The 14,818-nt window shown below is 30.8% G+C and overlaps 1 long non-coding RNA gene across 10 annotated transcripts; it reads right to left on the bottom strand.

The window, feature by feature from the left end:
• Positions 1 to 2,487: 2,487 nt before the first annotated feature.
• Positions 2,488 to 5,957, bottom strand: LOC146930445 (uncharacterized). 10 transcript variants are annotated; one of them, XR_015006390.1, is made up of 9 exons: positions 5,714 to 5,957; positions 5,459 to 5,562; positions 5,124 to 5,219; positions 4,986 to 5,023; positions 4,323 to 4,502; positions 4,109 to 4,163; positions 3,604 to 3,672; positions 3,290 to 3,436; positions 2,488 to 2,704 (listed from the first exon to the last, which is right to left on the bottom strand). It is a non-coding gene; the product is annotated as an uncharacterized LOC146930445 (long non-coding RNA). The 10 variants fall into 10 exon arrangements; XR_015006389.1 differs by having other exon boundaries at positions 5,459 to 5,556; XR_015006395.1 differs by lacking the exon at positions 3,604 to 3,672 and having other exon boundaries at positions 5,117 to 5,219.
• Positions 5,958 to 14,818: the final 8,861 nt, after the last annotated feature.

Raw genomic sequence — 14,818 nt, 5'->3', positions numbered from 1 at the left:
GAAACTTAAATGAAACACATGTAACTCGATGTTTTAAAGGAATATGAAACTTTGGACATTTAATAGAAATTTAAATCAAATATTTTATAGCCTCCCGTGATGCATAAATTGATAAGTAAAAAGTGGCAAAATATTTAGTTGGTTAACCTTATACAATAACGTAAGATATGACGGTAGACTCATGTTAGTAGAGGAATTAGAAAGTTGTAGAAGTAAAGAATTAATTAACTAATAGAGACCATCTATTATTCATATATTATTTAGCATTCATGAAAGAAAGCCATATAATTTCTCTAACTTCCAATTTCCTCCCTCAGTCATCTAAAACCAAATTGCATGATTTTAAAGGAGTACTCGGCCTATGCTGTATATAATGATGGATAAAAACAAATAGAATTTCTCATGCTACTAAAGACTTGTGGCTAAAGATGGTAGCCTTGATGTCTCCTTTGAGTGTTATAGAGAAATTCCTCTAAAGGAGCAACAGTTGGTTGAGCAGGGATTTGAGTAAGTGCATATGGTGATGGATCAATGTTGTCAACCATCCTAAAAGAAATATATGTCAACCATCCTAATATTTGCCCCGTGCAACGCACGGGCAAAAAGCGATTAATGTAGTAAATTGAATTATGGATTCTTAAGAAAATAACGTAAATTTTTGTCAAAAAAAAAAGAAAATAACGTAAATAAGCTAAGTTGTCGTTTATATTAATTAAATTATGTAGTTACTGGGTCCTACAATGTTGTATTTTAATCATTAAATGACCAAAAAAAAGTCTCAAAACAATTAAATAGCATATTAGCAAAGCAGCAGTGCTATTTCCTACGAAGGAAAATCCACGAAAACCACGATTTTGCTTAATACCCAGCGCAAGTAGTATTTTTTTTATATTGTAAAATAATAAACAAAAATCTGGGTGATTGGCGGAATACACGGTGGGTAGTGTATTTCTTGAATTTCGTTACTTTTTCCTTCGTAGTAAAAGGCATTATCCTTAGCAAAGATAACAATCAAAAGATAATCTCAAATAAAAATCAAAATATGCCCTTGTGGACAATGAACATGGTAAGATGAGAGAGAAAATGATTAAAAGAAAAAACATAAATTAAATACCTATATCCCCATGTTTGAAGAATATGAAAATTTAGACTTAAATCAAATACTTATAGCCCCCCATGTATAAGAAATATTGATTTGTTTGAGGTTAGCATTAAGAAATATATATATATATATATATATATATATATATATATATATATATATATATGATTTATGTCATATGCAGTGAGAGATTGAAAGTGTGGATATTTGAATTTGAGTTTTAATTGTGGGCGAAGTTTGTTATGTAATTTAATTGAATTATGAACAAAAGACATGTTTACAACCACTATCTTGTTGGATTAATGGAGTAATGGACTAACGGAATAGAGAGTGTTTGTATCTTATTTGAGAGAGTGGAAAACTGAAAATACACTATCCAGAGGAAGATTTTGTAAGTCTCCCATATAATGTTTTACACCTATTTTTTTTTTTTATAGGGTCATGAAATTGCATATTTTCTTCATTATTTAGTTAATTCAATCATATAACTGAAGAATATACTTATAGATTTATAGTAATATGAAAAACAAAATCAATTATGAAGATTTATAGTAATATGAAAAACAAAATCAATTATGAAGAAGATGATTCCTTAAGCATGTGTTCTTTGGGGACATATTTTTGAAACAATACTAACAAATGGGTAAACAAAAAAGTGAGTCTTAAGATTTTGTCTATGTTTACAAAGATAAATTAAAATAAAATAATTTTGTCTATGATTACAAAGATAAATTAAAACAAATGAAGTTAATGTTTACTCAAATTGGGGCCACTCTAATTTGTCTCCATAATTGTTGTTTCTCTATTATTAACAACTTATTGGAAGATATTATTAAAAAATATTAAGTAAATTATGCATTAAAAATAATAGTGATACTAATTTTTCTTAGGAGAAACTGTATATTATTTTTTTTCCAGCAAATGATCAATATAAAAAATAAAATCACATTTTAAAAAGAGACTTGGTATCTTTCAAAAAAAGACTTATCGTCTTTCCAAAAAATAAAAGACTTAATATTTCAACATTTAAGACATGACATTTTTGTGATACACGGTATGTCTTACCAAGATTGTCTTTCATAAACTTAGCATACCAAGTTAAATTAGTGTTCCCATATAATTTAATGTTACAAAGAAACTAAGTAAGGAATAATGATATAAATCTTGAAATTAAAAATCATTTCCAATAATCAACTTTGTATACTATCTGACGTGTCATATGCTCTTAGTGCCGGCCTTTTATGGGATCACTAACATCTCCATTTTCATGATGAATTTAAATATGAATTCTAAAATGGAAAAACTAAATATTTATGAATTTAAATATGAGGCTAGTACTTACATGTACTTCATAGTTAACAATTTTATAAAATACATGGTTATAATTTTATACAGTAAACAATCATAGTAAAAATTTTAATTATCTTCAAAGCGTTACAAATGATAAATATTACATATCCTCAAAATTGTATGCAAATAAGAACAAAAATTTAAAAAATATTACAAATTGTGCTCACAAAAACTTATGCACTCCCAAAAACTTGGCAAAAAATATCATTATCACTAATAACTTGAAAATCTACTTCATGTCTCCATATGTAACTAAAAAAAAAATGAAGAAAGTCGTTAGAATATATAATTAGATGAATAAATATTTGCATGAATATGAATATTAATTATCAATATGTGAAAGAGAAAAACTCAGTTAACGACTCAAGTAAACCTGCCGTGTTTTTGGGGGCAAATTGAGAAATTATCCTAAAGAATGAGTAAACAAATATTTAAACCAAATATAAAAAAATTAATATAAAACCTTATAACCTCCCGTGTTTTTCTTGTCAAAAAAAACCTCCCGTGTTTTTGAGCAATAGAAAAAAGACCTCTAAAAAAAATGATCCAAGTAGACGTCTATAAAAAAAAAAAAAAGACCTCCAATGAATTGACCTATGAAAATAATCTCAAGTAGCATAAACTGTGTGAACTTCTATTTGATCAACAACAAAATTAGCATTTGAGAGCTAAGAACAAAAGAATTTCAAAGAAAATTAAATCCATATGCTTCAAAATTCTAAGTCCAAGAGCAAATAATATTGACCTTAGAAAGGATAGTCTTTTCCTTTACCAACAGGTTCATATAAAGTTACCTGCCTCAAAGTGAATAAAAGATTAAGATAGAAAGTTACATACCTCAATCACAAAATGTGAACCACGATCATTTTATGAGAAAAATGTGTGCTTAGTGAAAATAGAAAGCTTCTTCTTTGGATTGTTGTGGATTCAGTGTTTGTTTCCCATCAATAATAACATCCCATGATTCGTTTCAATAGTTAGTACCTGCAAACAAAATTAGAGGAGCTAACTGCAACAATAGAAAAGAGGAGCTAAATCACAGAACAGAAAATTTCAGTCTGCTAAACATTACATTTATTATCCCAGTAGTACAACACCATTTTCAAGTAATAAACCCAGAGATTTGAGAAGTCAAGAATTCATACATTTACCTTATACAAAGTTTGTGTAATCAGATGAAGCATAGGCAATCAGGTTTGTGTAGTTGCAATCCAAAAAGACTGAAGGTAAAAGAGAATTGATAGCAGATTTGCATAACACTAAAACTATAGAGAATCGCAATATAAAGGATCTCAAGGTATGATTAGAATGAAATCACAGTATAACATTGCCTTCAAAGGTACAGAGAATTGATAGCTCAAATAACAATATAACATTGCTTATGTGTCAAGGTTCTATAACTATTATATAATATTTTGAATTGTACTTATGAATGATGATTTGGCAAGGAGTTGTTTAGAGCTTGACACATAAGATTTTTAATCTATTTGTGGTTCCATATTTGTAAGGTAGAGCTATAATGTGAAAGAAAATTGAAGAAACTATAAGTACTAAGTTTGATGGAATGTGTGATAGTAGTAACAATTGTTTTGTAATAGTAATTTCTAAGCAATTTAGCTGATCAAGAGTTAAATCTAAGATAGGAAATAAAGTTACCTCAAGGTCTTTATCTCAAATACAAATGTTGATCACTCATATAACGCTTCAAAATCTGCCAAAACAAAGAAAAAGAAGAATTAGACCACAAAAAGCAATTTCATATAAGTATATGCAAAGATTAAAAAGGAAAATATCAAAATTAAAATTACAAACCTTACAGATGAGTAGTAATGAAAGCAAACATAAAAAAAATCTGAATCCAACTTATTACCTTTGGATATTTTTCTTCAAATTGAACTTCATCCCTACTTGAACAAATGTATAACTGACTTATTTAGGTAGAAACCCTAAAGTGTCACTAATCAAGAGTTTCAAACATTTATGTTGTGTAATTTATGTTGCTTTTTCTGCTAAAAGCCTCCTATGGTGAATGATTCAACCCCAAACGCCCCTGCAATTTATATTCATCTTTCACTTATCAAATTCAATTATCACCAAAACACCTTATGCATCCATTCTTGTTATAAAGTGTGCAGAAAACAAATTTTTACTTGGGAGAGGGAAAAAATAGCAGCAAAACAAACACCTTATTCATCTATTTATGTAATATTTATTTGCATAAACTTAATCTCAGTCGATTCACATTTCAGAAATTGGTTTTTTGCTAAGTCATTAACAACATATTTACAGCAGCTCAATCAGAAAACATGATAGAAAAAAAAAATCGAATTGATGAAAATGACAAAAAATAAGACTAAGTTCAATCAATCAATTACTACAAACAAACTGAATCAAAAATTCAAAAAACCACCCAGTTTTTTTTCCCTTCAAATTAACAAACAACATAGATCCTCAAAACTCGACCTCTAGTTACAAATTAACAAAAACAACAAAGATTTTTAAAATTGAATATGGATATTGGTTTATTACATACTCTGAATCCGGGTAGCCTTTCTTTGTTTTTCCTTACACCTGCAAATAAAAAAGCAACAAATCAAAACACAAAAAAAAATATGAAACATTTATAGCTCAAAATCAAGCTAAAAAAAGGGTGAATCATAATACACATCACCGTAGGGTCTGAAACGAAACCATATCTTCTTCTCCTATTCTTGAAACTAAGATATCATATTTGAAGCTAACATAGCTAAATAAAACCCATTATAGTCTACAAAACACAAACAATAATTAATTAAACTTTTGCAATTGAAAATAAAAATTGGATCTGATGTGAGTAGTTTTCTAGAAAGGTAAGAATACAACAACAACAACAACAACCAAACCTTATCCCACTAAGTGGGGTTGGCTACATGGATCAAATGACGCCATAGTGTTCTATCAAAAAAATTACTTAGATTTCAAAACATAAAAGAGCTGTAAATCCGAAAATGAAAATGGGATGCATACCTCAGCCGTAGAAGGGTGTGTTGCTGTCTCAGTCTTTCATTCGAAATTCCAGTTTCACCTTGATTCTTTCAGGACTTCTTCCTCAGCTTCTTCTTCTTCTGTGACTTGTAAAGGAATAAAAATAAAAACCACACAAAATCAAAATCAAAATAAATAACAATCAATGATTCGGTATCAGAAAAGATAATACATAATCTGAATTTAACACTTAACCTTTGAAAATAAAAGATTAGGAATTTGAAATCAAAATTTCACCTTACTTCTTCTTCTTCCTCGTTTTCATCTTTTTTTGTCGATGGAGATTGGCGCTGGTGATTGATTTTGTTGGCAGACAGAGAGACGAAAGAAGAAATGGTGAGTTTGAGAGAGAGAGAGAGAGAGAGAGAGAGAGAACGAAAATGGTGGAGAGAAAGAAAGAAATGATGGTATTGAGTTTGAAGAGAGAGATGAGAGGAAACCGATTTCAATTTGGGATGAGAGAGAAAGTAAAAAATAGAATGAGGGAAATTATTGTTGGTTAGGAATAAGAGAGAAAAAGTAGGAAGGAAAAAAGGGTTTGAAAGAATTTGAATTTTGAAATTTGAATTGAAGAGGGAAAATGAGAGGAAATGATATTTTATTGTTTGTATTGTGTGAAAGCTTAAAATGGTAAAAATAAAATTAGTTTTTAATGATGATGTGGCATTAAGGGGTTGAGAGCTCGCCACATTGGATTGGAGGTCTAAAACATGCTTCATGTTTGTATATTATATTATTAAGATTAAGATGTGTGTGTGTGTGTGTGTGTGTGTGTGTGTGTGTGTGTGTGTGTGTGTGTATGTATATATATACATATGGGTTATGATAGAAGACACCTTTTATGAAGGTGTCTTTTATCAAGTTACTCTATGAGCATTTGCGTAAAGACACCAACTTACTTTTATGAAGGTGTCTTTTAGCAAAGTTATAATTAAAAAGTGAAAATCACACCTTAAGGTGTGACTTGTTAAAAGACACCACCAAAGGGTGGCTTGTAACAAAACCATATATATATATATATATATATATATATATATATATATATATATATATATATATATAGACACACACACACACACACACACAGAGGACATATCATATGAGAATGCAATTTATATATGAGAATAGTGAGAATGCTTATTAACCTTTGGATTAAAATTATATGGCTGAGATTAAAAGTCTTATTTTAATCAACATTTGTGTCTTTCCGCACCATCACCTGAACGGCTGAACCCTTTCACCTTCTCCTCTTCTCCAACCCAGCTTCTTCTTCCCCATCAACGCTGGTTTTTTTCACACCATTAGAGGTGATTCAATGACTTTAATTAATTTAAAAACTTAAAAAACTGAATTTTGCGATTGTACAACATAAAAACAAAAGAGGTAGAAAAACTACACATGGTGGAAAAGAATCGAAGGAACATGGTTGATTGAAAAACTGAATTTTTTATAATGATGTTCAATTAGAGAGAAAGGAATCGTGACTTGAACTTGAAATTGGGTGGTTCCGGTGACAAGAGGCGACCATAGTTCAAGGTGCACCAGCCACCGTCTCTGCCGACGCCGACATTTTTGACCTGTTTCGTCTCCGCCGCGGTCGTCGGTGTTTCCGACTTTGGTTGTTCGAAGAAAACCCTTTTCATTTCATTTCTAAGGATTCTTCATCAGATTCAATTAGCTGATTCTTTTGGGTGTTTTCATGTTCCTTATGCTTGACATTAATGAATGGAGAGAGAGAAGCTATGTTCATGTTCCTGGTGTACAATAAATAACTAATTCTTGTAAAGCATATCTGATGCACCTTTTTAAAAAATTCACCTTAAAATTGTTGAATAAAAAGAGATTGTAAAGGTGGATACGACGGAGGGAGGAAGAGCAGCGGAGAGAAGATACGTTGTTTTGACAATGGAAGATGAAAAGATGCAATTGGGAAAGAGGGGAGGAAAAGTTGACGTGAGGAATAGTGGATGTGACTCACTTGTAGATTTTTTAATCTCAGCCATATAATTTTAATCCAAAGGTTAATAATCATTTTCACCATTCTCATATATAAATTGCATTCTCATATGATATGTCCTCTATATACACACACACACACACACACACATATATATATATATATATATATATATATATATATATATATATATATATATATATATATACATATTTTTATGTGGAATTATTGCTCCAATCATCTAGGGGAGGAGGTAATACATTCTCCGACCCTCATTGCATACCGTTTGTGACACCAGTGATTTGTTGAACTCGACTTCTTCATAACAACAAGAAAATTAGTCTATATTTTTTTGGCACTACGTTCATTTTAAGCAATTAAAACGGGTACATGGGAAAAACATAACCTGAAGCACAAATTAGACACGGTTTTGATTTATGTAAAGTGAACTCCAACAGAAACACAACTTTTCATCACAATGCAAGTAAAGCAATCTTCTTCATCTTATCTAGTTAAACAGGTCATGTAAACAATAACAAATACCTATGTGCAAGAAGATTTTTTAAATCAATATTTTGTGGTTCCAAAACAAGGCTGAAACGTACAAACCAAAAACAAACAAAATATTAATAAGCAGGACAAAGGACATGAGTAAGACGTGTCAATAGAATTAGAAGCAGATATTTGTACCTTAAAGGTCTACCTTCCAAAACGAATCCATGTACATTTTGAATACACATAATTGCCTCCTCTTCGTTTGAATAAGTAATATATCTGAGACAAAACCTTAATTAGAAACTGTAGCATTGATATTAATATTAAGGGTTAATTAAGTTTTTAGTCCCTATAAATATACTAAATTTCGTTTTTAGTCCTCATAAAAAAAAGTGACAGATTTTGCTCCCTATAAAATTTTTCATCACGTTGTTTTAGTCCCTGTTAAATTAAAATTTGTTTAATTACAATCCATGTGGATACGATACTTTACTTACTACTTTATTACTTGATGTGAACGACTTACTGGTACACTTGCCATAATCAAAGCGAGAGTTACATTTTGCACGACATCACCAACCTATTCCTAGAGTACTCCCCCCTAATGAAGTCAGGGATACTATTAAACCAAAATAAATCCAAAGAAACTAATGTCAAACCAAAATTATCTAAGCCATCTGCACACACATTTCCTTCCCTATATACATGAGAAACCATAAACCTCATGTTGTTAGTTACTAATAGACAATTGTACCATCTATTTCTAAGATTCCAAGGAACCATAGTGTAGGACTGAAAAGCCTGCAATATTAATTTGGAATCGGTTTCTAGCCATACATTCCAGTATCCTTTTGAAGCAGCCAATTCAATGGCAGACATTGCAACATTAAGCTCTATAAATAAAGCATTCCCTTCTCCAAGATTTTGTGTAAAAAATAACGTAAGCAGTAGCCATCCGCAAATAGGAAAATACCACATGAAGCAGCTTTGACAGGATTTTTTTTACAGATGCACCATCTGTGTTGATTTTGATCCAAGGGCAGATGGGAGGATACCATATTACTTCTTTAATTATTGAGGCTATGGGAAGTCTAATGTTAACATGACAAGCTTTCAAAATTCTAAAATCATCCATGCTAATATGAGATGCTTTCAAAGTGTTTTTACTAGACAAAGAAACTTTAGCAATAACCACGTTGACTTCAGATCTCCAATTTAGCACCTTATCATTGAAACTATTCTGATTTTTGTTAAACCAAATAGTGTTGATAATATTTAAAATACATGCCTTAATCATTGCTTTGCACTGCTGAGACCAATGTTTGTCAATAATGATCCAAATGTTAGCCATTGATGCGATCTGCACATAGATGTTTGTAGGATGCTGATAAACCAGTTCCAAAGCCTTAAGACAAAAGGGCATTAAAAAAATAGGTGGCTTGTTGATTCAATGCAGGACCAACAAACTGAGCACATAGATGGGAATGAACAGGCTCTTAGCTGCAGGTTTTCATCAGAAGGTATCTTATTATGCATTATTCTCCATATCAACAAAGACAGTGAAGGAGGGATGTCAGGGCTCCATAGAGATTTTGCCCAGCTGATATTTTGACCAATGCCTTGCTTGAAAAGCAAAGCTTCTTTGAAAGATAAAAAACCTGAGAACTAGGCTTCCATATCAGAGAGTCCTCTCTGTCATCCTTAGGGAAAGTGACTTGGAGCGCCAACTGCTTCAAGGGAAGGAAAGCTTGATCAACTTCTATAGGGAAATTCCAGTTGGAGTCAGTTATAAAGTCACTAACTCTAGCGAATAGATTGTGATGTAACTGATCTAGAATGTTCAGGGTGGTAGCAATAGGCTCTCCACGCCAAGGATCAAGCCAGAAATTAACATTGTCACCAATGCCAATAAGCTAGCTAACATTTGCATTTTTTCATCTTATACTACTCCAAATGGAAGAGTATATGTGATGAGATATGATTCTTCTGCCTCTGAACACTTTACTTCTTAACAAGATTGCCCAATCTTCATTTGAATTCCTAAGGTCCCAAGCTAGCTTCAAGTTGGCTGCCTCATTAAGCCTAGTTAAAGATCTCAGGCCTAGGCCACCTTGATCTAGAGGCATACAAGCTTTGTGCAATGTTTGACATATATGTAGCTTTGAACTTGTACTAGAGATAATAGAAGATTAATTCTTATTTTGGGTATGCAATGCTGATGTATTAGCGATCATTAATTTTTTTGTCCTTTAATATCACAAAACAATAAATAAAATTTGCAAAGATGATATGTTTTTTTATTTGCTTATAATTTGAAAAAAGTAGAATTGGAAAACCGAAGAAAAAAAAGCCTATGACAACGCTTCTAAAAATAAGTGTTGCCAAAAGGTAGGCTATATAACAGTCATTTTATCAAGAAACTCTATCTAAAATTATCTATAATAGCACTTTTTGTAAGAAAACACTGTCTAATGAGCTATATAACAACACTTAAAGAAAAATTTGTTGTCAAAGAGCTTAAAAGAAAAAAGTGTTGTCAAATGGTGAGGGTTATAACAAGAATAGACAAAAAAGCGTCGTCCAATGTTGTCCTCTAATGTATTTTTTCATATTAAAAATGATATCTTATGCTTTAATCGTGTTGAAATAAATAGGTTTAAAAAGCACTGTCTAAGGCTTAAAAATGGCTGTCTAATGTGTTTTTTGGTGTAGCGATGGTGACATTATAAATATCAGTGTAGTCGTTACTATGTTTTAAAGCTATAAATGTATTCTTTTTTTTAAGGGCAACAATTATAAATGTATGTTGCCCTAAAAAAAAAATTCATAAATGTATGATGTCAATAAATTTATTGTATCAAAGTCAAAAAGTATAAATGATATATTTGATTATTATATTAAAAAACTTTTTTTTTTACAAGAGAAGAGATATATTGACTCCAAGAGTAACTCTAAATCTTAACCATTCATTTTAAACTTAATTAATGGTCAAGATTAATTACTAATAATGTATAGGGTAACATTTTACTACACGACCACACGCCTCCATCTTCTTCCATTGATACCTAATTAGCCATGGTTACACTTTCAATTGCAGATAATTGTTATAAAAAATCCATAATAAGTTAATCAAAATCTATTATAAGTCGATCAATTGTTATTTTAATTTACACATTTTCTTTTCCATTTCCTTAAGATTATAGGTACCGGTAAGGTATTCAAAAGGACATTCGCAAAGTTGTGTGATTCTGGTGCCAAAATATGGCTGTTCTTTAAGTTTTAAATATATATATATATATATATATATATATATATATATATATATATATATATATATATATATATATATATATATATATCGCCTTTTCCGTTTTGAATTCAGGTACCTCGTCTTCCTAACTCTAATTGAATGACAATTAGAGGCTAAACTGTTGTTATGACTTAGTTTTTAACTTAGTAATTAATGTATTAAAACATTGTCATGATCATAATAACTTTTATTTTAAACATAAAAGAATTTTGGGACGGATCTGGTGATTCTTGTTTCAGACAAAAATCTCGTTTTCCCGGGGAGGGAGTTAGAGATATGTGATGTCTGTTGTTTTCTTGAATTTTTGTCAGATTACTGCGTTCGATGTCTCGTTGAGAGCTTTGCTCTTCTATCCCTAAGGGTTGATAGGTTTAGAGACTTTTATAAAAGTTTTTTAAGTCTAAACTATCTGGTATTATGATCATGAGAAAGTTATGATACTTTGCTTTACTTTGTTATTTAACTATGTCATAACACTGTTCGCCCGTTGTTTTCTTCATGGAAGAACCAGATCAAAATGATCTTACCACCAATCAAGAATTGGTCGAATTCCCAAATAATTTGGAAAAATTAAACAAATGGGTAATACCATCTGTCCCTAAAAAAGAAATTTATAATTTTGGGATATTTGACTTTAAGTCTAGAATGGCTGTTAAAACCATTGAACAAAATGTTAGAATCTCAAAAGATTCTCAAGATATATTTATGTTATGCAAAAAGGATTTAGAATCCTTCAAAGAGTATAAATATATACATGTTGGGTTAATACAAATTGCTATTAGACCTTTAACTCTGCTTGGCTTAAATACTAGTATAATGGCCTACGTTAGAGATGGCAGGTGTAATGATTTTAAACAATCTTTAGCTACTGTAATTGAGACCAGTTTATGTCATGGTCCAGTCTATTTTGATATAGCACCTAATTTGAGTTTATCTTTGTCTGATAAACACTTATTTGAAGCTTTACAAATGAATATTCATACTAATGGTTATGATTTTAAAGCTGGAAGTCAAATTATGACTGTTTGTTATAGGATATATTTTAAGGTGTTAAATACCCTTAATCCTAAGGCTAGACAAATAAGTCATCCTGGAACCACTACGTTGGTTAATACTAATTTGTTGACCTCTAAGGTTGCTACCAATAGACTAATTAGGTGGGACGAATTAGAATTCCCTGAAAACTGGAATCTTCCTCGTATCGTGAATCCTGAACCTATCATGAATAGGGATGTTGAACAAATTGTTCAAACCACTGATGGAGATGTCGAAATTCGATTTACTCCTCAGAGAATTTGTAAAATACCTAGAAGTATATCTTCTAGATATTCTTCCAACAATTTTTATTCTGTACCTAGTAATATTTCTAGGAATTCCTTTTCAGAAGCTTCATCATCTAAGATAAAAGATGATTCTGAAACTGTTGATCACATAATGATAAGTGATAACAAAATTCCTTATGGAGTTTATGAGACTAATGATAGTCAAAAGGAACGTAAAACGTCCCCAACTGAATCAGATTTTTAATGGATCTTACGCCTAATAGTTTGTGGAGAAAATTCATCAATGATGAATTTATGATGGATAAATATTCTGATTTTAGAGATTGGTTTTTTAAAAAATTTCCTGATTGGGAACGTAAAAAAATCAAGGATGATTATTATGAACATCTTAGGATAACTCAAGAGTTCATTAGATTTGTTGAATGGTTTATAACCTATTTTCTTAATCAAAATGAAAAAGAAATTTTGACCCTAAAATCTAGGTCTTGGTATATTATTGGGCAAAATGAGCCTATTCAATCTCCTTTTCCTCCTGAAAAAAGTTTGACTTTGGGAACTGACGTTGAAGCTGTTGCGTATTCGCACACTAACATAGGACCTAAAGTAGGTAATACCTTAAATAACCTTAATGAGTTAAACTCTATAATCAAAGCGCAAAATTTTTCTAATGCTTATTTGACTCGAATAGGAGACCAACTTTTGTCTTTAGATAAAGATATCGCGTTTTTAAAATTTTTGGTTGAAAAGAACATTGACAATCAAAAGATTATTATTGACCATTTTGAGAAAAAGGATATTCCTTCAACTTCTAAAGGTTTTTATGAACAAATTAGTGAGACTCCTATAATTCAGCCTCCCACTAAAATTGAGAATTTCAAAATTGATGATAATTCGAATGAATTTATGAATACTTTGCAAGAAAAACTTAAGAAATTAAATCTTAATGTTATTTCTAAAGATGAAGATTCAGATAATGAATCTAAAAATTCTAGTAAGGATTTTGAAAATGTTGATGAACTGGCTACCATGTTCAATGATTTTAGTCTTAATAAAAAGGCTGATATTAATACCGTTTATACTAAGCGTGGTGTTGATAAAATCTATTACGATAGACCTTCTCCTCAAGATTTGCTTTTTGAAGAAAATGAGGATATTGTTCAAAACTCGTACTCGGGTAGATCCATTTATGAATGGAACATTGACGGTCTAAATGATAGACAAATTGTCACGGTTATTCAGAAAATGCTTATGTATTCTACCATTTGTAAACAGCAAGGTAATTCTGATAGAAACATTGCTAGTTTTATTACCGTTGGGTTTGCTGGCCAACTTAGAGGTTGGTGGGATTGGTATCTCACTGATGTTCAAAGAGAAGAAATTCTTTCTCATAAAAAGATTATTAAAAATGAAGCCACAGGATCTGTAACTAATACTAATGAAGAAGACGCTGTTTATACTTTAAGTCTTTCCATTATAAACAATTTTGTTGGTACTAGAATACCTGTTGGAGAGCGTATCTGCACTCTTTTACAAAATTTAAGATGTCCTTCTTTGACACATTTTAGATGGTACAAGGATACCTTTCTATCAAGACTTTTTATGATTGAAAATCCTAATGACAGTCACTGGAAAGCTAAATTTGTGGATGGCTTACCTCATCTTTTTTCCGAAAAAATTAGGCAATCTTTAAGAAATAGAAATGACGGGATAAATATTAATTACCCAGATTTAACTTATGGTCAAATAACGAATACTTGTATTCAAGAAGGCATTTCTTTATGTAATGACATAAAGTTAAAAAATCAGCTTAAAAAGCAGAAATTAACTGAGAAACATCAGCTTGGTGAATTCTGTGAACAGTTTGCCTTCGACTTAGGTAAACCGGCAGTTGAAAGAAAGAATAAGAAGAAAATTAGTTCTTCTAATGATACTTCTCAAACTAAGAGAAAGAAACATCATAAGTCTTGTAATAGGAAGAAACATAGAGAAAATTTCTCTAAAAGCAAGTCTAGGGAAAATTTTCCTAGTGCTAAAAACAAAAGGAAAGCTGATAAGTTTTCCAAAAATATTACTTGCCATAAATGTGGCAAGACTGGTCATTATGCCACCCAATGCTGGACTAAAAAACAGCTCAATGACATAGAAGATGATAATCTTCGATCTCAACTTGAGAAAGTTTTATTTAAATATTCTGATAATGAATCAGATGATAATAATGATGTTATAGATCAAATTGATGATTCTTCAAGTGATAATGAGTCTAATAAGAGTTCAGACTCTGATTGCCTTTGTAATGA

Source organism: Medicago sativa, chromosome 4 (assembly GCF_051527215.1).
Source record: "Medicago sativa cultivar Bolivia chromosome 4, Bolivia_mono, whole genome shotgun sequence".
In the NCBI taxonomy this organism is placed as follows: domain Eukaryota; kingdom Viridiplantae; phylum Streptophyta; class Magnoliopsida; order Fabales; family Fabaceae; genus Medicago; species Medicago sativa.
Note: the sequence above shows the minus strand (reverse complement) of the source record. Positions and strands in the feature narration are given on the sequence as shown.